We start from the raw sequence: 11,941 nt of genomic DNA, 5'->3' as shown, positions 1-11,941 counted from the left end.
AGGAGGAACCCGAAGAAGAGGATCCTGAAGAAGTTGTGGAAATTACCGAACCACGACGTGATTTGGGAAAATCTTTGGCTGTTATACCCTATCCCAAACCCGATGAACCTATTATGACCCAAAATGTTTGTGACCATCCACATGAAACATCTAAGAAAGCAGTTTACAAAATGACTTCTCGTATAACGACTGGTGGTTTTGTTCCTAAGCAATTAGCCGAAAGAACCAATTGGGAGGAATTGGAAAAAGAACTATCCAAACGAAGATCCAAACATTTTGTAACGACCCAACCCGTTAACCGACCAAAACAGCAAAATAAAAAAAAATCGAATCAGGCCTGCCCAGGCTGGGTGCGCGGCGCCACCCCTACCTGTGCGCGGCGCGCACAGGGCCTGGCAGCCCGCTGTCCAAATTGTTCCGTTTTCGTAAAAAGATCTAACACTTCCCATCGTTTTTAGACGAAATGCTTTTCACATCATATTAGTATAAGTAAAACTAACACGAATCAATGATAAAACGAATTTTACATTGCGGGGCCCACATATGCCCAAAATACCATTAAGTACGAAATACGAGTTTCGACCACAAAAAGTTTAATTACCAAACGTCACTAGAGCATGGTGTTTGGGGTTAAACTACCCAAATCTTGGTCGAACTTCCAAAAAGCTAAAATCCCCGAGAGCCACTAATCCAAGCGAATACCTTTGACCTTATCCAAGCCGGATCCTAAAAAGGTAAACAACGAGAGGGTAAGCTAACGCTTAGTGAATGCAATAATTATACACATACATATATAACCTACTTACTTGCAATCACATACACAATTACCTCATACATGCTAGCAACTTAAATGACATACCAACGCAAGGTATAACGCTAAATCTCCAAGACCACAAGCTAGCACAAACAATAGCATATATAACTCGAATAATATAAAGTGCCATACTACAAACACATAACCATGGTTAACCAATAGTACAAAGGAATGGTACTTCGAATTTCCCATCGGTGTTCCCAACAACCGTTAGCGTACAACGAATTATAACACTAACCCCAGAGTGGTATCGATCGCCCAAACTTTAAACCCACCCGTCACGTGTAACGTGGTATCGAACGCCCGAACTTTAAACCCACTATACACGCCCACACACATACATGACATGGCGTCGAACGCCCGAACTTAAACCCATATCATATATTGACTCGATGTGGTATCGACCGCCCGAACTTAAACCCACATCGAATCTCGTACAAGTAAATACATTATATACACACATGTATAATCATTCCACTCACCTTGTCGACTTGGCGAGATTTCCAACAATAACTTGTAACCTTCAAAGCGAGTCATCTAACATAATTAATTCTCAATTAATTCACATAATAAGTTGGACTACCTACCTACTAACCTCACTAGTGCATTTATGACCCATTTGCACTAGATTCACACATTAAAGGTCAAGACTCCCAACTAATCACTAAAATCTAGTGATCAAGGTTCTAAGACTTCCATCAACACATAACTAGGGTGTTTTCATACTCAATTTATCCCGCTAGGTCAAACCCACCCATTTGACCCATTTCAAGTCAACCATAAACCCTAGAACCAATTTTACTAACAACACAAGTGAGCTAGTGAATAACTAACCATTTTAGACTCAATACCACCAATTATTACTTTGAAACCCTAGGTTAGTCATTCTTGAGTCCTCTTGACTCAATCTTACCCAAAACTCCCAAAATCACCAACAATAGGTTTTATGTTCATCACTAACCCATGTTCTAACCCTTACACATATTAAATTAAGGAAATCAAAATTAGAACTTACCACCACAACCAAAATGTAGCTAGAGAGGAGATGAGTAACTTTATAACTCGAGCTAAGACCCGAAACTAGCTCCTTCTTCCTTTACTTGAGCTTTCTCTCACTCAAATTTGGGTTTCTCTCACTAGAATTAAAGTAGAAAGAAAATGGTGGTTAAAAGTGGAGTTATGACTCCCAACCCACTGATTTGTGATCTTAACTCGTCCCCAAGTGAAATTGCCACAATGCCCTTCCAAAATATCTAATTAAAAAGGCAGAACCCGGCTACAGTAGGAGTGCGCAGCGCGCACCCCTAAGTGTGCGCTGAGCGCACTTAGGCCTGATCAGAATCCGTCTTCTGTTTAATTCCAGAATTATTCCCACGCTTTATGTACTATATTTACACTTATATACAATAGATATTAGGGTGTTACACGTTTGACTGAGAAAGAAACAACGTCAACATCTAAGAAACCTCATCATTCTTAAACTATCGACGACTACCCTATATTCCATGCATTGTATAATATGTATTATATTGTGTGTTTAAGTTTGTAAGAAAATCTGCAATGTAATTTTCCTTATGATTGTATAATAATAAGAATAAGCATGGAAGGTTTATTATTATTATTACAACTTATTATTACGTAGTAACGTAATAACTTACCATAGTTTTTCATATTAGAATTTTAGTAGTTAATTTGTGTGTTAGCTGCTAAGTACGAACATTATTATAGTTATAAAACGCTAATATGAAGAAAAGACTTTTATAATAATAAGTTCATATTAAGCTACAAAATACTTTTTGGCTACTTCTAAAATTCTATATGATTAACTCAGTCGGCTATTTTTGAAGGAAATGGCTCCTCCAGCTACTAGACAACAACAATTGAACACAGAAGAACTTCAAGCTTTCGCTGCAAATATGGCTGCAGTGGTGAATGCAATAAACAACAATAACCAATCGGGTTCCAGCAGTGGAGGAAACAATGGCAACCAGGTAGGATGTTCCTACAAAGCTTTTATAGCCTGCGAACCCAATGAGTTTGAAGGAACCGAAGGACCCGTTGGACTAAAGCGGTGGACAAAGAAGGTTGAAGCCGTGTTTGCAATCAGCAACTGCGCCGAAGAGGATAAAGTTAAGTATGCCACACATACTTTCAGGGGTACTGCTTTGACATGGTGGAATACCTACATGGATTACGTATGACAGAATACCGCCTACGCACTTCCATGGTCCCAGAACTGAAATCAACAAGCTCAAAGAAGAGCTTAAAGCACTGAAAACCCAAGGGTTAGACATCATTACCTATGAGCGACGTTTCAACGAACTGGTTTTAATGTATCCTGGAGTATTTGAGGATGAAGAGGCAAAAATTAAAGCGTTCATAAAAGGGTTGCCGGAACGAATCCAAGAGCATGTAGGTGCTAACGACCCTGCAACAATGCAGAAAGCGAGTCGTATAGCCTACAAATTGATAGGCCAAATTACAGGAAGGATAAAGAAAGAGGCGGTCGAGGAGGCCATAATGAAACAGGGAAAGAGAAAGTGGGAGGAAAGAAGTGATCAGGGTCACCAGTACAACAACAACAATCAAAACAACAACTACAACAACAATCGCAACCACCCTAACAACAACAATAATCGCAACAATAACCGCAACAACCATTCCAATAACAATTACAACAACAACAACCGCAACCAAAACTACAACAACAACAACCCCAATCCTAACAATAACAACAACAACCGTCTCAACAACAATAACCCTAACAACAACAACAACAACAACAACAACAACAACAACAACGACAACAAAAAGCAAAGAACTATATGCCCAAGGTGTGATACGTTTCATTCGGAGTGGTTTTGTAGAGAGTTATGTACCAGGTGCAACAGGAATGGCCATATTGCGACAAAGTGTGAAGTCTAAGGACCAAATAGAAACAAAGGAGCAAATAATGCCGGAACAAATAATAACGGCGTTGTTTGCTATGGATGTGGAAAATCGGGCCATACCATAAACCAGTGCCAGAATGGAAATAGGCAAGGCCATGGGAGAGCCTTCACCATTAATGGGGAGAAAGCACAGGAAGACCCGGAGCTTGTTACGGGTACGTTTCTTATCAACAATACATCTGCTTATGTTTTATTTGATTCGGGTGCCGATAGAAGTTATATGAGTAGAGAATTTTGTGCCAAATTAAATTGCCTGTTAACGCCTTTGGATAAAAAGTGTATAGTTGAAGTAGCAAATGGTAAACTAATTAAGGTTGACAAAATTTTCCGAAATCGAAAAATTAGTTTAGTTATCGAAACGTTTGCAATTGATTTAATACCGGTGGAATTGGGAAGTTTCGACGTAATTATTGGAATGGACTGGATGTCCAGGGTGAAAGCCGAAGTTGTTTGTCATGAGAAGGCGATTCGCATTCCGAGAGAAGACGGGTTACCCTTAATGGTGTACGGAGAAAAGGGTAATGCCAAATTAAATCTTATCAGTAGTTTGAAGGCGCGCAAACTAATAAGAAAAAGTTGTTATGCCGTACTAGCACACGTCGAGAAGGTTGAAAAAGAAGAAAAGAAAATCGATGACGTTTCCGTTGCAAGAGAATTTCCTGAGGTGTTTCCGAACGAATTACCGGGACTACCTCCACACCGATCCGTTAAATTCCAAATAGATCTTGTACCGGGAGCCGCACCAATAGCTCGTGCTCCATATAGACTTGCGCCCACCGAAATGAAAGAATTACAAAGTCAGCTACAAGAATTATTAGAACGTGGTTTCATCCGACCGAGTACGTCACCATGGGGAGCTCCAATTTTGTTCGTTAAAAAGAAAGATGGGTCTTTTCGCATGTGTATCGATTACCGTGAGCTGAACAAAGTCACCATTAAAAACCGATACCCTTTACCCTGAATCGATGACCTATTCGATCAACTCCAAGGTTCGAGCGTATACTCCAAAATCGACCTAAGGTCGGGTTATCATCAACTAAGGGTTAAAGAAGCCAATATACCGAAAACAGCCTTCAGAACTCGTTTTGGCCACTATGAATTCATGGTTATGCCATTCGGTTTAACCAATGCACCCGCAGTTTTCATGGACCTCATGCACCGAGTATGTAGTCCATATTTAGATAAGTTTGTTATTGTCTTTATTGATGACATCCTTATCTATTCGAAGAATAACCAAGAACACGAACAACACTTAAGACTTGTGTTAGAGTTGTTAAGAAAAGAACAAATTTATGCTAAGTTCTCTAAATGTGCTTTTTGGTTAATTGAAGTACAATTTCTTGGCCACGTAGTCAGTACTAATGGAATCAAATTTGATCCCGCCAAGATTGAAGCCATCAAAAATTGGGAGACCCCGAAAAATCCAACGCAAATACGTCAATTTTTGGGTTTAGCCGGTTACTATAGGAGGTTTATTCAAGATTTCTCCCGAGTAGCCAAACCTTTAACCGCATTGAAACATAAGGGGAAGAAGTATGAATGGACTTCCGAACAAGAGAGTGTCTTCCAATTGTTGAAAAAGAAGTTGACTACGTCACCTATTTTATCATTACTTGACGGAATGGAAGATTTTGTTATCTACTGCGACGCATCAAGAATGGGTTTTGGGTGTGTTCTTATGCAACGGAAGAAGGTGATTGCATATGCTTCTCGACAACTCAAAATTCATGAACAAAACTACACCACACACAATCTGGAATTGGGCGCCGTTGTTTTTGCATTAAAGATGTGGAGACATTATCTATATGGGGTCAAGTTCATCATATACACTGACCACAAAAGTCTCCAACATATTTTAAATCAAAAGCAACTAAATATGAGGCAGCGTAGGTGGGTTGAGCTGCTAAATGATTATGATTGTGAAATCCATTACCACCTGGGGAAAGCAAATATGGTAGCCGATGCCTTGAGTCAAAAGAAAAGAGAACCTATTCGAGTAAAAGCTATGAACATGATTATTCATACTAATCTTACTACTCGAATAAAAGAGGCACAACAGGAGGTTTTGAAGGAAGGAATTTTTGGAAGGGAAATACCCAAAGGATTAGAAAAACGGCTTAATATTCGGGAAGATGGAACCAGGTATTTAGCTGAAAAAATTTGGGTACCAAGAAATGGGGATTTGAGGAAAGTGGTACTAGATGAAGCACATAAAACCAGATATTCAATACATCCCAGAGCGGGAAAAATGTACCAAGACCTCAAGAGAAACTTTTGGTGGCCAGGAATGAAGGCTGATATAGCCATATATGTAGGAGCATGTTTGACTTGTTCTAAAGTTAAAGATGAGCATCAGAAACCATCGGGTCTACTCCAACAACCTGAAATCCCAGAATGGAAATGAGAATTACCATGGATTTCATTGCTAAGTTACCGAGAACCGCAGGTGGTTATGATATGATTTGGGTAATGGTCGATCGTCTTACTAAGTCAGCACACTTTCTGCCAATAAAAGAAGAGGATGGTATAGAGAAATTAGCACGATTATATCTGAAAGAAGTTGTTTCTAGACATGGTATATCAATCTCTATTATCTCTGATCGTGATAGCAGATTTACTTCTAGATTCTGGCAGGCATTACACGAAGCGTTGGGAACTCGTCTAGATTTAAGTACTGCCTATCATCCACAAACTGATGGGCAGAGTGAAAGGATGATTCAGACACTAAAAGACATGCTACGAGCATGTGTTATTGATTTTAGAAGCAGTTGGGATCGACATCTACCGTTAGTTGAGTTTTTCTACAACAACAGCTATCATTCTAGTATTGAGGCGGCACCATTCGAGGCACTTTATGGGAGGAAGTGCAGGTCTCCGATTTGTTGAAGTGATGTGGGGAAAAAATATATTACAGGTCCGGAAATTATTCAGGAAACTACCGACAAGGTCATTCAGATTCAGCAACGATTGAAAACAGCCCGGAGTCAGCAAAAGAGCTACGCGGATGTTAGAAGGAAACCTTTAGAGTTTGAGGAGGGTGATATGGTTATGCTTAAGGTATCACCTTGGAAAGATGTTATTCGTTTTGGAAAGCGAGGGAAATTGAGCCCAAGATACATTAGGCCATTCAAGATCGAAAAACGCATTGGGCCGGTGGCCTATCGGCTTGAACTACCTCCACAATTAGAAAAGATTCACAACACCTTTCATGTTTCGAACCTGAAGAAATGCCTAGCTACCGAAGATCTCATTATCCCTTTATACGAAATTAAGATTGACGAGAAACTAAATTTCGTCGAAGAACCCGTCAAATTTATGGATCGTGAGGTCAAACGACTCAAACAAAGTAAGATACCAATCGTTAAGGTTCAGTGGAATGCTCGTAGAAGACCTGAATTCACTTGGGAACGAGAAGACCAAATGAAGCTGAAGTACCCACATTTGTTTTCCGATATCGCACGTTAACTAGGTACTATTCTAAATTTTGGGACGAAATTTAATTTAACGGGTGTGTAATGTAACGACCCGGATTTTTTCGTTAATATATAGAAGATTAATATTTACATAATTAATGTTTTCAACATGTTAAGCAATCAAACTCATTAAGACTTGGTTATTTGAAATGAATTTTATACAAACATTTGGCCACCCCGTCTGTCTGACGATTCACGAACGTCATAATTCGTAATAATTATTTAATGGCGTATATATGAATATAAATATATACTCATGATTGTTAAATGATATTTAAGTATCTCATTACATATATTAACAATTGGTTATATACATAAAATGAGATTACTAACTTAAAGACTTCAAGACTATATACATATATATAACGATTAACGTTGTAATAACTTCTAAATTAAAATGTATGTATATGTATTGTATTAATATGTATTAATACACTTTTGAAGGACTTAAACATATATACTAACATACTTATACTCAACAAAGATAGCTATACTCATAATCTCATTCAATTCCATCAAGAATTCTATTCGTATTCATTCGGTATTTACACCTGTATCATACCCAGCTTCCATACTTAAATACTATGAGTATATACCAATCTGAAATACCAATTATAGCCTCCTTAGCAGCCCTATGAGTCACAATACAAGGATAAACATGATGGAGACTTGTGGGAACCAACATTTAACTTCTAGTTTGCATTATTATGCTATATTCCAAATTTTGATAAAGTCTCTTAACCATATACATGAACCACGACTTTTAACACTCTTTTTACTCATTCATATCAGCTATTTAACTTACCTTCACTCTCATAATACTCACACACAAGAACTCCAAGTATTCTCTCCATTTCTTACTCTTTAAACACTCTTTAAACACACATACTTCAAGTACTAGAAAATCTTCATTCACTTTGATCATAAACTAGCTTCAAGAACACTTTGTTAACTCATCTACCCCTCTTTATCAAGGTAAGAATCATATATAAGCTTTGGTTCAATTCATATACTTATAACTATCTTAATTCAAGATAGAAATCTTATTCGAACTTTTGTTCATTCTATGATTCTACTCCAAGGATTACAAGCCATCAAGGATATCTTTGATCACAAGATTATCATCTTATTTTATCAGTAACTTTTTTCGTTTAATTTGAGGTAGTCTCCTTATTCATAATCTTTTTTGATTCATATCCATATAGCTATCTTATTATGAGTTTATAACTTACAACAACAAGAACATAATTTAGATTAATTCTAAACTTGTTCACAAACAAACTTAATCCTTCTAACTTGACTTTTAAAATACTTCAACACATGTATTATGACAGTATATCAAGCTAACATAAGGATATAAAACTTGTAAACACGAAGAACACCTTAAAACTGAACATACGCCGTCATAGATCATCGGGGGCTGTTTTGGGTTTGATTTTAAAAACATATCTTAAACTTTGAATTAAAAGATTTCCTTTGGTGAAAAATCTTATTTTATATGGATATGAAATATATCCAAAATCCATGGTTAAACTCTAATTGAAAGTATGTTTTTCAAAAGAGTCATCAAGATGTCGTTCTTACGACGGATATGACTATCTTCTTGTATTTGACACCTAAGCTGTATTTTCGACTATAAACATATACTTTTTCTGTTTAGATTAATAAATAACGGTTCGATACAAAACTATGGCAAGTCGAATCACTCAAAACGGATTTGTAACGAAGAAATTATGGGTAAAACAAAATTGGATATTTTTGTTTGTTTTTAGCTACGGTTTTGATTAATAAAAATGGATGCTAACCTTATCCTAGCTAACTTATCTTGTATCCTACATGTATTTATACATGTCTTGTTCCCGAACTTATGGAAATATAATTTATAATAGTCGTGATTAAGTTCTACGACAATATATTATAGTCTTAATAAAAATCGTAAGGCACCATATATATATATGACTTGATCACCGTGGATTCGTATACAAAGTTTTGACATATCATTTTGACTTCTTCTATATATATTATTGAAACGAACTATAAGACACCATTGGCAGTAATCTCGAGTTAGCTGTGGGTCGAAGTGGATTTCAGCATAATATATATACTTTGAGTTGTGATCGAGCCTGAGACATGTATATAATGGGTCGCGGATTGCTTCAGACAATATACATATTATGTGTCTTATTATATTCAGACAATATATTATAGTGTTAGTAAATTCTAACACAATATACGCATTTATATTTATATATATATATATATATATATATATATATATAAATATATATACTGTTAGACTATCGGACTATTGGACTACGAACATTGGACTACTAACAATGGGCAATTAAAATTATCACAAGTATCATAAGTATGGAATATTAATTGTATATATATCTTGACACAAGAATATTATTATTAGGTTCGTGAATTTGTCAAAGGCCAAGTCTTATTACCATCTATTCGGAAATCATCACAAGTGAGTTATAGTCCCATTTTTACTATCTAAATTATTTTGGGATGAGAATACATGCAAATTTATAAATGTTTTACAAAATAAGCACAAGTTCATGAAACTCTATTCTACGATTATTTTGTTATACCGGATATCTGTACTTATTATTATTATTATGCTTGGTAACCTAAGAATTAGTGAAAAACACTAATTGACGCGAATCCTAAAGGTAGATCTACGGGCACCAACCACCCCCATTTTCGAATAGTGGAAATTCTTTAGTACTTCGAAGGGTTCTTGTCATACATTTGAATAGTGGAATGTATGATGTCAGATATCTTAAGCGCTCTATGTTAAGGTCGGTTACCATGCGACTCATCGTATGAATGATTTTTGCAGTTGTACTAATCCTGCGCATTTAATTAAATGAACTCTTGTGGCTTATTAAATGTTATGATTATTATATAGAAACTAAACCTATGACTCACCAACAATTTTGTTGACTTTTTAAGCATGTTTATTCTCAGGTGATTATTAGAAAGCTTCCGCTGTTACATGTTTACTCAACGTCAAGATTTGGAGTCATCATGCTTTTCTAAATAAATAAACTTGCATTCGGGAATTGTATTTGTAATATATTGTTGACAAGTATGTAATGGTGTGTGTAAAATACATGTATTTTGAGGAGATTGTCTTTGATCGACAATCAAAACTTATGCTTTTAAACCTTTATTCAATAATAAAGGTTATGGTTATTTTAAAATGAATGCAAGCTTTGAAAACGTCTCATATAGAGATCAAAACCTCGCAAAGAAATCAATTAATATGAAACGTTTATAATTAACATGAACGGGGCATTTCATATCTTTACCTTCTGCTCCGGATACTCGGGATTAACTATAACCCACCATTCATTCGCGCCCTTTTCTTTGGGAGTAGTGCCCCCTTGTCAGTAACAAATGTGCACAAGGCGTCCAGCGGCGATGACTCGAGGGTGGCAACTCCTTGATCCGTCAAGAATCGAACCATCCCATGAATTGTGGATGGTATAACACCAAATTTCTGAATGGAAGTCCTTCCTAGTATAACATTGTATCTAGAGTACGAGCGCACAACGCAGAATTCTATGCTCTCGGTGCGCTTCTTTGATTTATCCCTGCTGTCTCTCAGCTCCAGCTTCAAGTCCAAGATTCCGATCGGCCACACTGATTCTCCCGAAAATCCGGATAAGGCTGTAGTCGGAGGCTTGATGGTTCTCTTCACCGTTGTGGGTAGCTGTCGGAAGCAATGCTCGTACATGATGTCAACGCTACTGCTGTTGTCCATGTGAAGGCGCTTAACGCCATGACCTGACTCGGGCAGATATCCCTGCACTACGACGGGTGCGCAGGAAGTGTTGAATGTTTGAATGGTGGGGAATGATATCTCCGTCATCCTCGAGCTTCCGTCTGCGCTGGCTTTGCGCTTTGTTCCTAGCTGTGGTCGGCAGTTGGCCATTGAGTGCACTTATTTTTTCGCGACAGGTGCCTGTATAGAAAAAATAAATGAGTAGTGGACATATAGAGAAAAGATCAAATCGAAACCTTTTAACTTGTATGTCCCACGGATGGCGCCAAATGATCAAGCATAGAATAATCGGGTTTGGTGCGGTCCATGTTTGACATCATTGAGAGGGGATTTAAGGGTCAATTGAGTTTAACTCTTCGGTCCGGAGTACCGTGAATAACCCCTTGCAAGATGATGATCTCAACAGGGGTGGTTAAACGTAGACCCACCATCGACGGGTAGTCCGGACATTGGTGGCTCGCGTTGACGATAGGATTTATGTTCAATGAACGTTACCTGTATATCTAGAGTGTCTAGTGCAATGCTGTGAGTCCGGTAGCGCCAGCGAGGAGGGCGCTGTATGAGCAGCGCGACTGGCTTGTACGTATATACTCAAAATAGTATGTGTGTAATTTCCTAAAAAATTCACCTTTTGCCTTGTGATTCGAGTCCGTTATTTATAGCTACAGTGCTGTCCGTTCATTGGAGCCACGTGTTCCATGTTGCTTTCTTGTCTGCACTACCTGATTATTTCGTGGAGGGGACCAGGGAACAGTTCTATCACCTTTTTCGCTGGCTGTCGGCCCTTGTACAGAGATCGTGGCAAGTACAGGACACGTCACCCTTATGCAGCGCGCCATCATCAAGATGGCGCCCTCTAGCGCACATTTACTTGCGCCAGAAGTGCTATAGCGCGGAGGATATG

The sequence above is a fragment of the Rutidosis leptorrhynchoides genome, chromosome 5 (assembly GCF_046630445.1).
Source record: "Rutidosis leptorrhynchoides isolate AG116_Rl617_1_P2 chromosome 5, CSIRO_AGI_Rlap_v1, whole genome shotgun sequence".
NCBI classification, from domain to species: Eukaryota; Viridiplantae; Streptophyta; class Magnoliopsida; order Asterales; family Asteraceae; genus Rutidosis; species Rutidosis leptorrhynchoides.
Note: the sequence above shows the minus strand (reverse complement) of the source record.